The 13,894-nt window shown below is 42.7% G+C and overlaps 1 protein-coding gene and 1 long non-coding RNA gene across 10 annotated transcripts in view; both read right to left on the reverse strand.

Annotated features, from left to right (window-relative positions):
- DOCK7 (dedicator of cytokinesis 7) overlaps window positions 1–13,894 on the reverse strand; it is a 614,518-nt gene that overhangs the window by 530,352 nt on the left and 70,272 nt on the right. The window lies entirely within an intron of this gene.
- Window positions 5,005–13,894, reverse strand: part of LOC121928179 — a 16,482-nt gene continuing 7,592 nt past the window's right edge. The window contains exon 2 of the long non-coding RNA XR_006103453.1: window positions 5,005–5,720. This is a non-coding gene — a long non-coding RNA (uncharacterized LOC121928179). The remainder of the gene's footprint in view (window positions 5,721–13,894) is intronic.

Below are 13,894 nucleotides of genomic sequence, written 5' to 3' on the forward strand. Positions count from 1 at the left end.
GGTAGCCATGAGAGTCCTGGAACCAAACCTCGCTGGATGCCAAGGCTCTACTGTATAAAAGCAGTAACCCTTCCCTGCTTCAGACCGGTCTTGACATATTAGTCATATACCATGTTTTCTTTGGGAAAAGGTTTCACCAATAATTCTCAGTCACCTTCTTCTCCTTATCAGAGACATTAGTTCCATACCTGTCATTCATTTGACCTTCTTGGATGGAAACCTAGTATTAAAAAAAACTGCTGATACCCTCCATGCCTATTAATTTGACCTACTTTGATGTGCATTTAAGTATTAACAAACATTGCTGACACCCTCCATAAAGGAGGAAGAGGAAAATTGTCACCTATGGTCATGAGGAACCTCTTCTTTAATAACTGGTTCACCCTGCCACATCTGACAGTGAGCAATCTTCAAGAAAGATCAAACTTGTCCCTGTTTGTACCACTTCAGATTACAAGTACATAAGCATTTGTGAAAATATCTAGATATCTAATTAGAGTAGGCCTATTGAATCAATGAGACTTATATAAGTGTTGACTTACCAAATTCCCACTGTTCTAACTGGATTGAGCAGTCATATTTAGCCATAGATGGATCCATGATATATAAGAAACACTCTAGATATAGAAAATGGATATAGATATAGACAAAGGGGATCTGACAAGTAGCCTTCTTTCTCACATGTAAAATTTCTCTGCATAAGGATATTTAATTTGGCAATGGTGATGTTTAATAATGTGGTAGAAGTTGTACAAGAACAGATTTGTCATCTGATTTCCAAGGTTTGTGGACCAGGCTACTTTTGCTAAAGATGTTGTGCAGTATGAAATTACTCTCAAGAATGCACAGCAACATTTGTGGAGCATCTGTATAGCTTCAGGTATAACAGCATAATCATTTGCAGCTTCTTCCAAAATGTTGTTGGATAGGGCATATTCCCAGGTAAGTGAATATATGAGAGACCAGCCTGAGTTGTTTGACTCTAACATAGAGTAATGTCTGCCAGCTTTATTTATGAATGTGTCACATATCAGGATTTCACATAGAGGACAGCAAATAGATTACAGCAAATAACCTAATTGCATCTGAACCTATATACCTTAAAGCAGGGGTAGGCAACCTTTTTGAGCCGGGGGCCGGGTTACTGTCCCTCAGACAACTGGGGGGCCGAAGCCAAAAAATAAATAATTAAATAATTTTTTTAAAATAAATAAATAAATAAATAAACCGGGACAAATGTAGGACAAATTTTTCAAATGGAGGATTTTTTAATAAAAATGGAGGACACACAAAACAATTTGCTGATTTTTTTTAAAATGTTAATATAAATGCATGTTTTGGAGGCTTCTGTAGACAATTGCCCCCCTTGCCCGTCTCCTCCTGATAGGCCAAATGCCCCACGCCCTCCCGCGAGAGGCCAAAGGCTCCAGCGGCAATCGGCGGCAGGACCAGGCTGGGGCCGGTCCCAAGGCCTTGCCGGGCCGCATCCGGCCCGCGGGCCGCAGGTTGCCTACCCCTGCCTTAAAGGCATCAGATCCTGTCTGATCTTAGAAACTAAGCAGGGTCAGCCCTGGTTAGTACTGGGATGGGAAACTGTCTATTAATACAGGTGCTGTAAGGTATACAGTATTTCAGAGGAAGGAACTGGAAAAACCATCTCTGAGTATTCCTTACTAAGAAAAGCTTATGAAATTCATGGGGTCACCATAAATTGACAGGTGACTTGAAGGCGCGCGCACACACTAATGGCTAAGTCTTTCATCTCTTTGCAATAGATACCATATATTTTCAATCTGGTGTGATTATTTTTTCATGAATTATTCTGTGAGCCCTGCAAATTGGTATGCAGTATCCAGATAGGAATTGTGTGCAGGTTTGTAATCATTCAGTCACAGGAAAAGCCATTTCTTCCTTCCTTTATGGCCTCATTTATTTATTTATTTATTTATTTATTTATACATACCCTACTTTATTCCCAAAACTGGGGCTCAAAGTGGCTTACAGTTTAAAATCACAGTATTTCTAAAAACATACAAAAGTGACAATTAAAATAGAATTAAACTATTATAATATTAAATGATGCAATAGGTGCAATTAGAGGGATCCAACTGGTGCTATTGGCCTACAGAAGTGGGAAAATATCTGGTTATGACACGAAAGAAGCACAGTACAGTGACAACAGAGCTACAGAGCCTGGAAAATATACTCTTTGACCTACAGCTTCCAGAATCTCCCAGCAGACATGGCCACTTGCTATGCTGGCAAGGAACTGCAGGAGTTGCAGTCCCAAACAATAATATGTCCAGACTTTGGGAATCACGTGGGAAGTAGTCACCAGCCATGAGTAGCTTTGCTACTAGGAGTTAACCTGCCACACATATATAACAAACCTATCATGGGGTTTTCTTGGTAGGATTTGTTCACGGGGGGGGGGGGGGTCATTGCCTTCCCCTGAGGCTGAGAGAGTGTGACTTGCTGAAGATCACCCAGTGGGTTTCCATGGCTCAATCAAACACACAAACCATTGTCTGGAAGTATGCCCAGAGGGAACCTCATGTGATGAACAGCTCCCACAGTCCCCAGCAACCAAGATAGGAGTTGTTGTCCTGCACATCTGGAAGGTGCCGGGTTTGGAAAATCTGGTTTAAACTTGATTTAAATTTAAACCTGATCCTATTCCCCACCACCACTCCCTTCTCCTTTTGTGTCCTGTCTTTTTAGATTGTAAGCCTGAGGGCAGGGAACCGTCTGACTAAAAGATTGTACAGTGCTGTGTAAATGTACAGCGCTTTATAAATAAAGGTTAATAATAATAATAATAATAATAATAATAAACTTACAGAGAGTATTCTGTTTATTTGCCTCTTCTTCTTCCTCCTTGCACTCCCACTCATCTAGAAAACATGCCTGAAGAACATCTGAGTTCCCTTAACTCCAACAAACTTGTCAAGATTTAACTAGTTACAACTCTCCATCAGTTTCGAACCATTCGCTTAGAACCATTGAATTGATTGCTGAATACGAAATCAACGCAAACATAAATGCCATTGACTCAGTGGGTCTACTCTGGCTGAAACTAGACCCCAGATAGGCAATCTGTTGTTGCATGACAACTCCCAGCATTCCCCATATGCTGGTTAAAGATACTGGGAGTTGTTGTCTGACAATACTTGAAGGGCCACAAGTTAAACTCATCAATTCCTCTGTTGTTGTTGTTGTTGTTGTTGTTGTTGTTGTTTGAAAGAGCCCTCTGATCTATGACTTTAAACACAAAAGTGGCCTTAACATCAATCTGGGGGTATCATGAAGATGTCCCGAACCATGACCATCCCAGTTTGGCCACTGTATGGGCAGTGGGCATACTCCTGTGACATCTTAGTCCCCTACGCCAAAGGGATGTGACCATGGAGGTATCCACACTGCAGAAATAGAGCAATTTGACACCACTTTAACTGCCATGTCTCTATCCTACAGAGAAAGCCCAAGGGAATTCTGAAATCTGTGGGTCCTGATTCTTCTATGCCAAGAGTGCCCACTGAGAGGGCTGTGCCCACAGTCTCCATCCCCAAACCTGGAGTTAACATTGATCATTCAATGATCAAGAATCTGGGTGCCCAAGGTGACCAGACACGTCCTCCTTTTCCAGGACGTGTCCTCCATTTCAACCTTCTGTCCAGGAGGGATTCCAAAATGTCCTCCATTTCCAGCATGACTCAGAATCATGAATTTATCTTCCTATGAGTGTTTTGCAGCTTTTCCCCTTGAAGGTCCTACATTTTGGGGTGCCTTGTCCTCTTTTGAGTGAGGACATCGGGTCACCCTGGGGCTGCCTTGACTTTCCAGCAAAAGTGCTCCTGGGCTGCATTCTGCACTGCACAAATAATCCAGGCTGACACCAGTTTAACTTCCCTGGCTCAGTGCTCTGACATTCTGGGAACTGCAGGTTGGTGGGACACTTAGCCTTGTCTAGTGCCACAACAAACTGCAGTCCCCAGGATTCCATAGCATGGAGCCATGACAGTTAAACTGGATTATTTCTGCAGTGCGGAGGCAACTTTAGAATCCCTCAAATTGAAATTCACTTTTCTCTGTGTGTATGCCTTCAAGTCGCCTGACAAGGCGAGTCTATTTTGATTTCATAGGCTTTTTTAAGGCTCAGAGGTGGTTTTGCCAGTCCCTTCCTCCGAAACAGAGCCTACAGCAACTGGTATTCGTTGGAGGTCTCCCATTCCAGGACTAACCAGGGCTGGCCCTGCTTAGCTTCCAAGATCAGACAGGATCTGGAGCCTTTCGGGCACTTAGGCACATCTTTTTCTACACAACCATGTTCTTTCCAGTTTTGACTCTGACAACTCTATGAAGAACCCACACATCCCAGGTGTTCTTTTACGTAAACAAAAAGGCAATTCTGCCTCTCCTTTCAACCAGCTTCTCTCTTCAGTCCTTCTAAGGTGAGCAGCAGAACTGAAGCAGAGAGAGAGAGAGAGAACCAGTGAATCAACCCAAAATCAACAAGAATGATTTTTTTTTTAAATCCAAAATGTCAAATCCCTTGACAGAACAGGGACCATTTAGCTGTCTAATCTGTAGTCACAGACACTGTCGCTTTGGAATATTATTATTATTATTATTATTATTATTATTATTATTATTATTTCTTGGTGTTTCTTTGTCTTGTGTGTATTGTTTCAGAGGAAACAGCGTGAACTCTCTAAACGATTCCTTTTTAGCGCCAGGAAGACCAAGAGTTAGCATAAGAATATAATAGACCTTTTAAATTCACAGTTCAGGTTTGATTTAGAATAACTACCACAATCTGGAACGCTTCTTTTGCTACATCCAGTAATCCAGGTTAACACCACTTTAACTGCCATGACTCAATGCTATGGAATTCTGGGAACTGGAGTTTTGTGAGATGCTTATTTCTGCAGTGCGATTGCAGCCTTGAAACCATCCATAACCAAGCACTAAAGTGCAAGGGTTTGGGAAAGAGAAATACCAACATTGTTTGCATATTTTAATATTGAGTGTCAGAAGCTGGACAGAAAGACAGAAAAGCAGGCGACCTGGAGTAGTATTGTACATAAACTCTACACAGAGTAGACACCCGCAAAATGTCGCAGGAGGAAAAAGAAATGTTCGTCCTGCGTGCATTTAAAATGCAGCCGCAAAGAAAAAGAGAGGAGAGGAAGGTGGAAAATCCCAAACTTGGTTCTAAAGAGAGGGCTGCGTTGGGTTGCTGCTGTCCACACCATTTTGAACTGGAATCAAACCGAAACAAAGCTCACATCGCCTGAAACAAAGTAAGAGAAAACAGAACAGAAACTCCCGGTATGAGACCCCAAGTGCTTAAATGAAACAGGCAAGCGTCATTCCTTAACACAGGCTGCATCCGCACGGGAGAAATAATCCGATTTGGCACTGCTTTGACTGCCACGGTGCGAAGCTATGGAATTCTGGGATTTGTAGTTTGTTGTGGTACCGGTTAAAGCAGTGTCAAATTGGATTATTTCTCCCGTGCGGATGCAGCCACAATAGACAAAGGTGAGTGCTGCATCCATGTATTTTCGGATCTTCCACCAAACGCGGTTCTGTTAGCTTCCTCTTTCTTTTTGGGAATGAGTTTCAGAGTTCCCCCGACGCCCGGTTCCCCTGGCAGTCGATCCAAGGAGAGGATCGCCCGGCTGCTTGCGGAGAGATCCACCTCAGAGGAGATCCACCTGGAGAGAGAAAACAGCCCTGTGTGAGATCCGACTCTGACTCTGGAGTCTAGGGTTCGCTTCCCAGATCAGACCTAAAAACCCACTGGGTGACCTTGGGCAGGTCACACTCTCTCAGCCTCAGGGGAAGGCAGTGGTAAACCCCTTCTGAACAAATCTTGCCCAGAAAACCCCATGATAGGCACACCTTAGGGTTTCCCTAAATTGAGGGGGGGGGGGACTTGAAGATACACAACACACACTGAAGAGATGATGGCGATGATGACGACGATTATGACGACGACGATGATGGGCAGCCACTCTTGTTACTAATCCCTCACATAGCCAGATCGGGTGCTCAAGACAAAAAGGAAGGGATTTGTGAGTGAATCTAGGCATGTACGTGGTTTAGGTTCCTTGCAGTAACTGAGTCCTGCCTTCCTCACCTGATTCTTCCCAAAGCACCCTGAATTCTAAGCCTTTTTGCCCTTTCTAGAGCAGCCCCCAAGTCCCTTTCCAGCCGGTGCTCAGGGGGAACAGCTATATATCTTCGGAGTTCTTCCCGTAAATTATGTAGCACTGGATTAATTCTGCAGTGTGTTTTGGGCCTTAGTTTGCCTTCAGAGACAGAAGCCGCTACCAGAACAGATCCCGAATCCCCCTGAAATATGAAACTTTTGGAGTCCATCCACACTAAAGAAATAATCCGATTTGACACCGCTTTAACTGCTCTGGCTCAATGGTATGGAATTCTGGGGGTTGCAGCTTGTTGTAACACTAGAAGAGGCTAAATGTCCCACAAAGAACAACAACTATGAAACCAAAGTAGAGTTGCGGTAGATCTGCAAGGATTTCGGTGGTGGTTGTGTGCCTCCAAAGTCATTTTGGACTTATGGCAACCCTAAGGCGATCCTATCATGGGGTTTTCTTGGCAAGATTTGTTCAGAGAGGGGTTGCCATTGCTGTCATCTGAGGCTGAGAGAGTGTGACTCGCCCAAGGTCACCCAGTGGTTTATTATTATTATTATTATTATTGTTGTTGTTGTTATTATTTATGATCGAGTATAAAAAGCCGTTGTATAAATGACTTGGCTTCCTCCATCTCCTACCCTAAATTATACAGATTAAATGACCAAATCCTAAAACTACTATGAGTAGCCTGGAAGGAACTTTGAAGAAATTCTTTCCAAGTGCAGGCACATCATTATTATTATTATTATTATTATCATCATCATCATCACCACCACCACTAGCACCAGACTTGGCGGTGGCTTTCTGGGATCTAGATCGCAAACAAAAAAGCTTTTGGAGGGAAAAAACATAAAGGGGTCCGGTGGCATCTTCGACTGAACAAGCCCACCAAAGCTATTGCTAGAAATTCCTTTTTCTTAGCTCTAAAACAGATCATCTAGTTTTCTCTTTGAGCTCCAAAACAAAAGAGGACAGTAGTCTGCTAGTTCCTGCTCCGAAGCTGAGCTCCCGAAAGCCTTCCTTTACAGTGCTGATAACAATCGGAGAAAGTTTGGGATCCTAAGACATCGCCTGCCTCCGCGGAAGCGAGAGCCATTGTAATCTCGACGAGGGCTTTTGCAGATTCTGGGTGTTAGTCTAAATAAGCAGTCCATCAATCAATTAACCAATCATCCTAAATTTAAACCAGAGGATCTGGGGGCTCGCTAAAAATACACCGCAGCTGCCCTGATCCTTAATTTCCATTTAACCAAGGCAAAAACAGGTCCTCCAAAGTGGAGTTCCTAAAGGGACAGAGGAGGACCAGACCAATTCATCCTCACAGGCAGGAATTGGGCTGGAGATGCTCCCAGCAAAAGGTTTAGGGCTAAAAAGGACAACTGCCCCCCTTCTCTCTCTCTCTCTCTCTCTCTCTGGGAACCAGTGCAGACCATCCTGTAAACTCGGGATTGTAAAACAGGTTTCCAACATGCTGAATCAATTCAAGTTCCGACTAAAACCCAGAGCGTCTCCGCAGCCCAACTGATAGCGGAATCCCCTCCTCCTAGTAACTCTGGTCTAAGGCACTGCAGGAATACTCCGGTTTGACACCACTTTAACGGCCCTGGCTCACTGCTATGGAATCCTAGGAACGGTCGTTGGTTGCAGAAGGCCATAGCACTGAACCACGGCAGTTTGATGTCAACCCGGATTATTTCTCCAGTGCAGATGCAGCCTAAGAAAGGGCTGGAAGGACTGGAAGGAGAGAAGCCTTACACTGCGATGCTGTTCTCATGTACTCAGAAGTTCTTCCGAGTCTAATGGGGTTTCTTCTGTGTATATTCTTTGCGTGTGTATGTGCATATATATATATATATATGTATATCGATATGTATGTGTATGTATGTATATATGTATATAGATATATGTGTGTGTATGTATGTATATATGTATATACATGTATATGTGTGTGTGTGCGTGTGAATATGTGTATATGTATATATGCCTGTGTGTATGTGTGCGTGTACGCATGTATATATGCATATATGTACATATGTGTCCATATGTGTGTATGTATATATATATGTGTGGGGGGGATAATAGATAGATAGATAGATAGATAGATAGATAGATAGATATCTCTGTGTGTATAGAAGGTTGCTGCTTGAAATCAGGCTACACTCCTTACCTGAGAGTCTGCAAGGGATTGCTCTGTCAAAGACCTGAAGGAGATATATTTATTGGCCAGAGCCAGCGTCGGAGAGCGATTTTGAGTGTTGGACTCTGGAGACCATGAAACTCACTTGGCAAGTCACACTCTCTCAGCCTCAGGGAAAGGCAATGGCAAACCCCCTCTGGACCAATCTTGCCAAGAAAACCCCATGAAAAGGTCGCCATAAGTGGGAAACGACTTGAAGGTGCACAAAAACAACAGAAGCCAGTGGAGCTTCGAAAGCTTGCAAGATGTGTATGGTACATTTTGGCTGGTGCAATAAAGATGTCACTGTCTGGTGTATTTTTTAAGTTATTGGAATAACAACAATAACAACAGATCTGTTTATCAGAGCAGAGAGTCTCAAAGTTTAGTCTCACAGGTGCTACAGGATCTTTCTACATACTGTTTATCAGAGCAGATAGGGATAGGGGCAGCCTTACCTTATACTTTGAATACCTAAATTGAAGAGTGGGATTGGCAGAGGCCAAAGAGGAAGAAGAAGAAAAGGCAGAGGCCCTGGCAAAGAAACAGAGTCGTTAAGAAACAACAACATCTTAAAAATCAACACCTTAAGAAACCATCTCTGGATGTTACATTGCTGGAGGCTGTAAGAGGAAACTGCACTGAACTCAGTAGGATTTGCTTTGGAGAGGCATTGAAACGGATTACACAGGTAGGAAGTCTGCAAATATAACGGAGTAGATAAAACCCACGAAGGAACTGGTTGCTGTGAATTGGGAAGATTAGTTCTCACTGACCTCTTTTTTGTCTGAATTACCTCACTTTTGCATCCACACTGTGGCAATAATCTGGTTCGACACTTTCAAGGTCCTTCTCGCCTCAGTTGGGTCATCTTTCCCAGCCCTTTGCTACTAGACAGGGAAGATTTTTCTATCCTGGTCCCCCCTTTCCCATCTTTTTTTCAACCCGACTCGAAGTCGGTTGATATTTTGGAGCTGCGCCTTTTTGCTGATTTTTAATAGGTGGCTGCGTAGGGTTTCATTTATGCTTTAACTTCATTTTCTGGCATGGGATGGCCTCAGTTGGGTTTCAGATTGGTGAGGAATAAACCCAGGATATTAAACTCTGTCAATAAACTGGAAAGCGGCTTATAGGTTTATGTGTGCGCTCCTGTCGCCTTATGGCGGCCCCATGAATTTTGTAGGGTTTTCTTAGGCAAGGAAGACGCAGAGGTGGGTTTCATTTTTGCCAGTTCTGAAATGCAACCTACAGTATTGGTGGGATCCAAGCACTAACCAGAGCTGGTCCTGCTTAGTTTCCAAGGTCAGAGGAGATCTAGTGCCTTCAGGGAATTTTGGTTGTAGTCGTAACCTATAGAATAGATGACCTGCTCCCTGATATGTGGATCGCGTTATTTATATATATATATATATATATTATTTAGTATGGACCAGCCCTGTTTTCCATCTGAACCAAACAGAAATTTACAGTCACGTTTTAAAGCTTCTGAGCTTTAAGCCTCAGTTTTCAGCCTCTAGGAGCTTTACCTCCAGACCTATACATGCTCTTCCCCCCTCCCTTCAACCTGTTCATAGGTTTAGATTATTTTAATATTTAGATTAGGTTCATGTTATTTAATCGTTTGCTTAATTTTTACCCCACCTGTCTCCTGGGTCGAGATTTAAAGCCATTTACAATAATATAAAACCAAAAAGAAATAAGAAATTAAAACTCGGCTAAAATCTTTTTTAAAAAGTGGGAGGGGGACAGCAATTTTATTTTTAAAAGCACCTGGCTAAAAACGATTTCAAATACAGTATGTTTAAAACATGAGGGTGGAGGGGTTTAAAAGCTTTCATCACAAACTACTGTCACCAGTTTGAAGAGGTTACTTTTTGGGAAATCTCCAGCCAACATGACTTTTTCAAGGAGTCATCTGAAACAATAACACTCCCCAACTCTACAAAGGGCTCTGGTAGCATCTTTGAGAGCCATAAAAGGGGTAAAGTTGGTAACCTGAGATTTCGTAGTATGTCTGAGGAAGTGTGGGTGCACCTACGCTGCAGAAATAATGCTGATTGACACCACTTTAAGTGTTTATAGCTCCATCCTGTGGAATCCTGGGATTTGTAGTTTTACAAGGTCTTTAGCTTTCTGTGCCAAAGAGTGCTGGTGCCTTACAAAAATACAAATCCCAATATTCTGTAGGATGGAGCCATGGCAGTTAAAGTGGTGTCAAATTGCATTATTTCTACAGTGCAGGTGCACCCACAGACTTCAGTCTATGACTAGTTTCTCTGAGTCTCAAAGGTGCTACAAGATCCCTTTCCATACTGATATTCCATACTAACACAACTATATCTTTGAATTACGGTACTACTACTGTATTCGTATTGTATTAGTATAGAATTTCAGTGTTGGAAGTGATTCGTGTGTAGTTATCTTGTTGTTCATCTCTAACAACATTCCTATGTAGCATCGTTGCCCTCCCCATATTGTAAATGAGAGTTTACTGAATGACTTTCCTAATGAGATCCCAGCAACAACAGGACTGGAACTCAAGACTTCCCAGACCTAGTTCATTCTTCCTTCTCCTAGGCTATGCTTAGCCCCGGGAGAAAGTCTCGTTAAACACAGTGGGATTTACTCTCAGGTCAGTCTTTGCAGAGGTTTGATCTGTGGGGCCAAAACCTTAAACAATATTCTAAGACAAAAAAGTCCCTAAGGAGTGAGTTGGATTTACTTCTCAGGAGACACTAAGGAGCACTTTGTTATGTACTATGTGTAGTGGTTTAAGCATTGGACTACAACTCTGGAGACCAGGGTTCAAACCCCAGCTGGGCCATTAAATCCACTGAGCAAGTTACACTCTCTCGGCCTCAAAGCAAGGCAATGCCAAACCTCCTCTGGAGAAACTTGCCAAAACAAAACCTCATGATAAGTTTGCCATAAGTCAGGAAAGACTTGAAGGTGCACAACAACAACAACAACAACAACAACAACAACAAGCCACCAACACTGGAGATGCTACAAACTCCTTGGCATTTCTAGCTTCCTATCCTTTCCAGCCCTGTTTTTGCCACTTTGGAAAACAAGAGATTTGACCCAAGGCCAGCAGCATCCTTGATGAATGTTGTGACTCAGAGGGACCACATCTGAACTCTTGGGAGAGCCAAGTGGCCAGTCCCTTGCCTAATAATAATCCAAGTCTGAGTCAATATGAAGGGCAAGTTCAAGACTTCCAAAAGGAAGGGCAAGTTCAAGACTTCCAAAAGGAAATCCCCTTCTTCCCCTCTCTCTGGATCTCAGAAGAACCAAAGGGCATCCCTAATTTTGTCTCTATTTCTTCTTGATCTCAATGTGGAGTATAGTCCTATATACAGTACTTAACTATAAGTCGATCTTAAGTCGAGGGCAGGTTTTTGGGGGGAGGGGTGCAAAACATTTTTATATAACCCATGGATAAATCGAGATTAAAACCTAGAGGCAAGCCACAGAGGATCTAAAGGATGAAGCCAAGTGGACACAGGGTTTGGAAGGTGGGTGTCTATTTATTTTTTTGACTAAAACTTCTAGACTTATACTGTACATGAATATATGCAGTCTAGCTTTGCCCGACTTTCCTTGGGGATGCCCTGTCTTTGGGTGATGCACCTAGTTTTGTGGGTCCAAAGTGGCTCTGCCTTTGTTTGCGCACCTGGGAGATAGATAGATGGATGGATGGATGGATGGATGGATGGATGGATGGATGGATAGATGGATGGATAGATAGATAGACAGATAGAAGATAGAACAAGGTCTCAGACACCTTCCTGCTCGTTTTTCTCTTTCCCGTTTTAAAAAAAAAAAAAAAAACACAGAGAGAAAAAACCCTTTCAATGCTGGCGCGTTGAAAGGGTTTGTGTGTGTGTGTGTGTGTGTTTTGTAAAACGGGACAGAGAAAAACGAGCAGGAACATAATGTTTGACAGAGGGATCCAAGATGATAAAAAGCCTCCTCCAAACCCGGGTGGATGTATCTCTGTGCGTGAGAGAGACAGTGTTTGTGTGAGTGCGCAGGGGATGAACACGTAGCGCATCCTTTACTAATAATAATAATGACAACAATGACAACCACCACAACCACTGGTGCTCTCTTACACACACACACATACACACACACACACACAATACACACTTTTCCCCATCCTCTTGCCTGGAGGGGATCAGTGGGGTCAAAACCCATGTCTAAAATCATGCTTCTTTCAATGGGGGAGTCATTTGTTTTGCTGGCCAGACAGCTCTCTCTCTCTCTCTCTCTCTCTCTCTCTTTCTCTCTTTCTTTCTCCCCGTCTTTCCAGCCCCACCGCCTTTCCCCCCCTTCTCTCTCCTCCACTGTTCTCCTCTTTTCTTTTCTTTTCTTTTCTTTTCCTGACGTCGGGTGAAAAGACCCAATTTCGGAGAGAAAGCCCGGTTTTGATGAAAGCTGACGTGCCGCTGATAACTCCATGCTAATGGGAAATAATTAACATAATAGCCATAATTAAAAGCACGCTAACCGTGCCATAAATTTATCACGCCATTTTACTAGCTTTCTGCCCCTAACTGCTCTCTCATCGTTAATTAAACGTGTTGCCTTTCGCGGAAGGGATGTTTGTACAGTTCCAGGACAAACAAGATCCCCATCCCGTTTGGAAACGTGACGAAGCTCAGTCTGGATTGGGCTGTTGCCTGTCCAAACCACACACACACACCTGTCTTTCTCTCTGTCATCATCATCATCATTATTTATTTACAGCCATAGACCAAAACAATCTCTCTGCCTTTTATTTTGTAGTGTAGCATCTTTGATTTTTTTATACACACATATAAACACGCCTCTGTGTGTGTGTGTATGTCTTCTGTCTTGTAGTGTAACATCTTGATTTTATACACACACACACAGTGTGTTATATATGTGTGTATGTGTGTGTGTGTGTATATATATATATATATACACACACATACACAAACTTCCCTCCCTCCCTCTCTCTCTCTCTTTATCTTGTAGTGTAGCATCTTGATTTCTTATACACACACACACACACACCTCTGTGTGTGTGTGTGTGTCTTTTATCTTATAGTGTAGCATCTTGATTTTTATACACACACACACACACACACAAACACCTCTCTCTCCCTCTCTCTTTCCCTGTCTTTTATCTTGTAGTGTAGCATCTTGATACACACACACACACCTCTCTCCCTCCCTCCCTCTCTCTCTGTCTTTTTTCTTGGAGTGTATCATCTTGATTTTTATATACACACACATACAAACACACCTCCCTCTCTCTCTTTCTGTTTTTTATCTTGTAATGTAGCATCTTGATTTCTTATACACACACACACACACACACACACACACACGCTCTCTCTTCCTCTATCTCTATTTTTATCTTGTAGTTAGCATCTTGATTTCTTATACATACTCACACCCCTCTCTTCCTCTCTTTGTCTTTTATCTTGTAGTGTCGCATCTCGATTTATTTATTTTTTTAGAAGCGATTTATGACAATTATCTTTCGAGGCTGTCGCTTTTAATTGTCAGCGAA

This window comes from Sceloporus undulatus, chromosome 4, assembly GCF_019175285.1.
Source record: "Sceloporus undulatus isolate JIND9_A2432 ecotype Alabama chromosome 4, SceUnd_v1.1, whole genome shotgun sequence".
NCBI classification, from domain to species: Eukaryota; Metazoa; Chordata; class Lepidosauria; order Squamata; family Phrynosomatidae; genus Sceloporus; species Sceloporus undulatus.